Source organism: Mustela nivalis, assembly GCF_964662115.1.
Source record: "Mustela nivalis genome assembly, chromosome: 5".
In the NCBI taxonomy this organism is placed as follows: domain Eukaryota; kingdom Metazoa; phylum Chordata; class Mammalia; order Carnivora; family Mustelidae; genus Mustela; species Mustela nivalis.
The window spans coordinates 79735274-79741773 of NC_139024.1; the positions used below are offsets into that span (position 1 = coordinate 79735274).

General features: G+C 40.1%; 1 long non-coding RNA gene across 1 annotated transcript; it reads left to right on the top strand.

The window, feature by feature from the left end:
* Positions 1–3430: 3430 nt before the first annotated feature.
* Positions 3431–6032, top strand: LOC309864603. The gene is made up of 2 exons (XR_014311643.1): positions 3431–3617; positions 5831–6032. It is a non-coding gene; the product is annotated as an uncharacterized lncRNA (long non-coding RNA).
* The last annotated feature ends 468 nt before the right edge of the window (positions 6033–6500 follow it).

Here is a 6500-nt window from a genome sequence, read left to right on the forward strand (position 1 = left end):
CCTTACAGGCGGGCACCAGTCCATTCAGTATTCTGACGGGACCAAGCCACCACCCCACCTAAGAATATCAATTGTGTTTTGAAAGCATACAATTCGATTCATGCAGAAACCACTGTATATGCATCCCGGTGTTTTCATAAAGACTTCCTTATTTACTCTAAACAGTGTTATGACTTTCACTGTATGGTCACATAGTAATTGCTTAACCTTCTTAAGTCTTTTCAAGAAACCTTAAGGAAGAAAAAGGAAAGCTTGGCCTCAAGAATACATTTTCTGTTCTTATAAAAATCAGCTCCTCTCTGAAGAGCTGAAATGAGGCAAAGCTTCAAAGCTGCAGCCTCGAGTGCTGTAAGTACTGGACGGTACAGACAGCTCTTCAACCATGTCTGAATGGGCAAAGGAAAGGAATTTTCTGCCAGCTGAATGTGTGTTTCCCAACTTTTTTTCCTCATGCATATCTATAAAGGATACTGGACTAGAATTCCGAGTAGGTGTCCTATTTAAGGCTTGTTAGCAAGGGATTCCCACAGTAGAATCTGGAAACACATACATACACACTCCACTCCTTGGCTCACTCAGGATTATCAGGACTTAACCCTAGGCCAGCTCTGCTACCGGTCTGCCTGACTTCTAGAGACACAAAGAGGTTCAAATGAGCCCATCATCGAATGGAAAAGCCATCAGAAATGAAAAAGCCTCTCTTCTCCTATCCCACTACTCAAGCCTTTTAATCCTACAGACTGTTCATCTTCATATGGTGAGTGTACCCACAGGGCACACACACACACACACACACAGATGCACATGCTATGCACACACATGCAGTGACATCAAGGGTGGCTGCCCTTTCTTCCTCATGTCCACTTACCCCACTTTCCCAACAAGGGAAAACACATTACTTCACCTCCCGAAACCCATGCCAGTGCCCTTTGCCCCATGGAAATGGCAGCCATTTCTGCGTGGGGGTTTCTGTGTAGGAGTCAGCAGTTCTGCACTTCTCCAGACACATGCTGCTCTAGAGATAATGAGCACAACTGTATAGAGGAGAATACAGATAAACAATCGCAGTACAGTTGAAGACTGCTCTGTGCAGCCTGATTATCCACAATGTACCAAGCTCTACCAGGATCTGTGTGGCAGAGGGGAGTGATCTCTCCTGTGCCATTCTTCTAGGAGTAGCTGTTCCAACTCACGTAGAAAACTCCTCATTAAAAATGGCCCCAAAGAGAAACTGACATTGCACCTGAGAAGACTAAGGAAATATGCTTCCTATATTCATCTTTGGAGATCTATAGCACACTTTTCCCATAACCTGCTTACCATACTCCTTAGGATGGATTTTGAAATGTGGTCCGATTGTTTTAAACATTACCCCTCATTTTAATTCTTGAAAATAAACAAATATTTTTGTGAATATTCCTCCAATGTTTTCACAGATATATCTGTGCAAGTTTTTTTTAAAGATTTTATTTATTTATTTGAGAGAGAGAGAACATGGGGGGAAGGGTAGAGAGAGAAGGAAAGGGAGAATCTCAAGCAGACTCTGCTCTGAGCACAGAGCCTAATGCAGGCTTCAGTCTCACAACCCTGAGATCATGACCTGCGCCAAAATCAAGAGTCAGATGCTTAACCCCATATGCATGTTTTTATTAAGATCAAACTAAATAGGGGCACCTGGGTGGCTCAGATGGTTAGGCATTCGCCTTTGGCTCAGGTCATGATTCCAGGGTCCTGAGATCGAGCCTACCATGTTGGGCTCCTTGATCAGCAGGGAACCTGCTTCTCTCTCCCTCTACTCCCTGCTTGTTCTCTCTTGCTCTCCTGTCAAATAAATAAATAAAATCTAAAAATAAAAAAAATCAAACTACATAGACTTTTGTTAAACTTTTCACTTAAATATTTTACTTTTTCATTAATATTCTTTGGTAAGAATTTTTGTTACAACTTTTGACACAACTTTTTTTTTGAAATTTATTAATTTAATTAAACAATAAACATTTAGACATAATTTGGGGATGAATTTATCTGTGGTATGGATCTAATATAGCCTTTGGGAGTCCAGATCCCATTGAATATACAGGAGAATTATTTTTCTGTTTTATAATCCATCTTTAAGAAATGAATTTGTTCTCATTGATGGTTTCCAATTCTTGAGAACTTATGTGTTGGTCTTTATTAAGTCTAAGCATGACACTAGCTGGTTGGGTGTGAAATATTATCTCACTTATAAAAATAAACATTACTTCTCTACAATCACAACCACATTTGTTATTAGACACTCCATATAACCCTAGTGATGATTTAATTCTAACTCTTAGGCTAAAAGAGCATGAGCAGAGCTGAGAATCTGCAGCATCCTCTTTCTCACTGCAGAACCTTAAACTCTAATCATCTTGTGAAGACATTTGTCAAGACAAAAGTACATCGCAGTATTGGCCACGTGAGCTGTCATTTTTGTATAAATGAAAGATTGTTGACTGTCTTTGGCCTTTAATTCTGCAGACCAGAAGTAATTATGGGTTAAGCTGGTTACCCAGGCTGGTAATTCTTATTTAAAATCTTCTCTTTAGCACCACCATGAGACTTGGGGTCTGTAGACAGCTTCCTATATGATCAAATCATAATCCAAATTTCTTTTAAAGTTATACTCAAAATAAAACCTCTTTAGGATGATTTGATGCACATTTTTCACCTCAGAACAAAAACTATCCCTCCTCTATGCTGAGAACATAGTTTCATTGTCATGAACTAATAGCAGCAATAGACAATTAATTGGTTCAGCTGTCTAATGATTGTTAGAAAGAATACGTTATGACCAATAATTCTGAAGGTAAAAATCATTATTTTTGGCCGCTATTCCCTGGTTCAATTAGTTTATATTCAGTAAGTCCATCTAACAAATCATTCATGTGGTTACTTAGGACCTTGGCAGTTTCACTGGGAAGCTCTGTTGCTCAGTTTTGCCAAACCAGATGTTTCTTGAGCAAACTACTAAGAACTCTCCATGATTGTGACAGGCAATTGGCAAGTCCTCCTTTGAAAATGTTCCAGGATATTTTATAACCATGCATTCTATAGTGTACAGCTTCGGGACATTGATCATTCATATGTTTTTGTTAATGATGTAGATAAAATGGTGCAGATAGAGGGACTTTCTATAGAAAATTATACACTCCACCCATAGGTCTTCTTTTGCACCATTTCAGTGGAATTTCGAAATGACCATTCATTCAGACATGAGTTTTAGTTAGATTGCAACAGGAGCATTGAAAATGAAACTGGCTGATAATGGAGTCTGGAGAGACTTCTAGAGAGTGTGACCCCTGATATGATCCTGAAGGACAAGTGGGCTGGGGCTTGATGGGGGAAGGGGAGGAATGGTATTCCAGACAGAGGGAGTGGTGTGTGGAAACAGCACTGCAGCGTGGAGTAGCATAATGTACTCAGGAACCTGCATGTTGCTGAACAGGAATGAGGGCCAGGGGGTGGGAAGCATAGCAGGAAATGAGGCAAAGGCATGGTGAGGAGACAAGCCGTGAAGGACATTCTGTGTTAAACTAGAAGTTTGATCTTTATTCTGAAGAATATGGGAGCTCATTCAAGGAGTTTAAAAGCAGGTACGTGACATGATATGATTTCCCTTTTAGAAAGGTTACTCTGGCAATAGTGTGGAGAATGAGGGCGGGTAGGACTAGAGGGCAGTTTGGCAGCTATTGAAGCAATACCAACTAGAAAGGGCACAGTAAGCTAGTGACGATGAGACCAAAGAGCAAGAGAGAGATGAAAAACAATATTTGGGAAGTGGGATTAACAGTATAAACTGAAGGTTAAAAAAAGAGAGAGAGAGACAGAGAGAGAGAGAGAGGAAGAAAATAGAATTAAGAACAGTACTCAGGTTTTTGACTTGGGAGTTTAGGTGGATAGTGTTGCCAGTCTCTAAAATTGGGACTGCTGGAGTGAAATCAGAATCCTATACCAAGATAATGAATTTGATTGCTTGGTGTTGAATTTAAAATGCAGATAGGACATCCAGATAGAGCTATCTTATAGGTAATTGGGTTACCTGAATATGGAGTTCAGGAGAAAGGTCTGGGTATAGATTTGAGAGTCATGAATATCTAGGTGGTAGATAAAGCCCCTCAGGTTAAAGGAGGTCACCCAGGGCAAGAGATAAGGCAGAGGGCCAGGGATAAAGATCATTGTCCACCAGAAAATCATCAGTAACCTTAATGTCAGTGTTTGCTCTGGCATACTGGGGGACAGGAGGCTCACAACAGTGAGTTCAAAGTGTATGTCAGGTACAGAGGTTGTCAAACTTCGGACTTTGGTACAAAAACCCAGTGCAGAAGTGTGGGGACAAATGCATTCCTTATCAGGGATTTCAGTCATCACTAAGAAAACTAGGAATCTAAAATAAAGTCAGTAAAATAACTGTGGTGATTATAGGTTAAAGAAGTGCGATGTCTGTAACAAAAAAAAAATTGTAAAATAACTGTGGTGATCATAGGTTAAAGAAGTGCTACTTCTATAACAAAAAAAAAATTGTCACGTGTACATTATTACACTAATTTCTGGGCACCAAGACTTAAATTCTAGCTCAAACGGGCTTTAGGTTTGAGGATTCGCTCCTCTTTTTCATCACTTTTGCCAAGGATGAAGACAAGATGTGAGGAATTAAGCCAGAGGAGAAACAAAAGAATTAGACTAATTAATTGTTATAACATGTGTTGGGATCTCTAGAAAAGTGGGAGGAAGTGATGGGCCTCTTCCCTCTCATCCACTCTAAATTAAAAAGAGCCATGTTTTACAGGGCATAACTGATCTGACCTACTCACCGGGAAAGCAGAGAAATTGGAAATTAAAACAAAATCAAGGCATTTTTAGCTGCCTCTAGAAGACATGGCTTGCTCACTTCCTGAAAGCAAGAACAGGGAAGGAGGAAAGTCAGCTCGTTTACATGATCTGTGAGGCTGAGGCTGGCAGTGAAAATGATAGACTTTCTTTATTACCTGTGAGGTAAAGGAATCCTGGCCATTGTGAGAACCTTGGCCCAAAAGTTATGGTTCTCAACAATCAGGTTAGCTGCAACTCTTCTCTGAGTGGAATAAAAAGAAAAGCAGATAGAAAAACAACAAAAGTGTGTTTATCCTCCACTGTTCTACCCCATCCCTCACCCTTGGATGCATGGAGAGCAAACTAAAATTCCTCTCCTCTATGGTAACATCAAGATAGAAATGGAAAGCTCGTCCCCCAACAGAGGACAACACATTCTGAGGAGATCATATAGAAATTACAGTATTTAAAACTATGCCAGCTGAGATTTTTGGAGCTAGAGAAATCTACCTGAAATGTGTTAAAATGGATATCATCTGATGGAAATCATAGCATTTCTTTGCATAGGTCAAGACAGAGCTGAGGGCCAACAGATGGCCACTAAAGATGGAGCAACCAACTGTCCTGGTTTGCCCAGGACTGAAGGGTCCTCCAGGACACAGAATTTTTAGTTCAAACCAAGACATTGCTGGGCAAACAAGAACAGTTGGTCACTTGGGATGACAGATTTTGATTCAATGAAAGGAAGACACCGTTTAACAGTCAGAGCTCTCCAATGGGGGGTAACGAGTTTGCTGTTTGGAGAGACTCACTCTCAGCTCAGTGCAAGGCTGAGCTGAAAAGGGAGGTAGGAATTGATGACTTCCAAAGACAAGTTCACCTATGGAGTCCAGGACTTCATACATGTAGAAGACATATGTGAAATGAGATAAATTCTGTGAGTTGCCAAGAAAAAGCTTTCTTAATTCCAAACACGTGTTGTACTCTTTATTCACAGCTTTTTTTCTCATGATGGACTGCTCGCAACTTAAAGCCAATACAGAGACCAGTGCTGGTGTCCTTCACGAGGGCCAGCCTCAGGGCCTCCAGTAAAGGAGAATAACGAGGATCAGCTCACAGGAGTCATTGTAAAAGGGGGAGAGCACTCTAGTGTCCCTGCCTTTTAAAAATTTTATTGGAATATAAGCTTTGACAAAGTAGTGATTGGTTTGCTTTTGGTATAAACATAATAACCTTTCTCTAAGAAATTTACCTTTTCATGTGATATATATATATATAGATAGATAGATAGATAGATAGATTCAAACACGTGTTTTGCTTCTGCTCGAAATTTCAAGTGCATTGCAAATAAGATGCTCTCTGTAAAGGACTCGATTTTACTTGCTGTAGCAAACTGTGTATGGAATTAAACAGTGCTTGGGCTGGAGAAAGGGAAGTTTGTTCATAGAAGCCTCTCTCTTCAGTTCCTTCTTCCTCAAAGACGTATATCAAGGGCCCTTTTTATTCTGCAGAAGGTGGAGTAGAAAACACCAGAAAGGATATGGTTAGTGTTATCACAAACTTATGAGATAATTTAAATGCACTTGTAACAAGTAAGTCCCAAACTCATGACTAATAGTGCCTGTAAACCTTTAAGCCTGTGGACCAAGGACAGCAATGAGTTATAG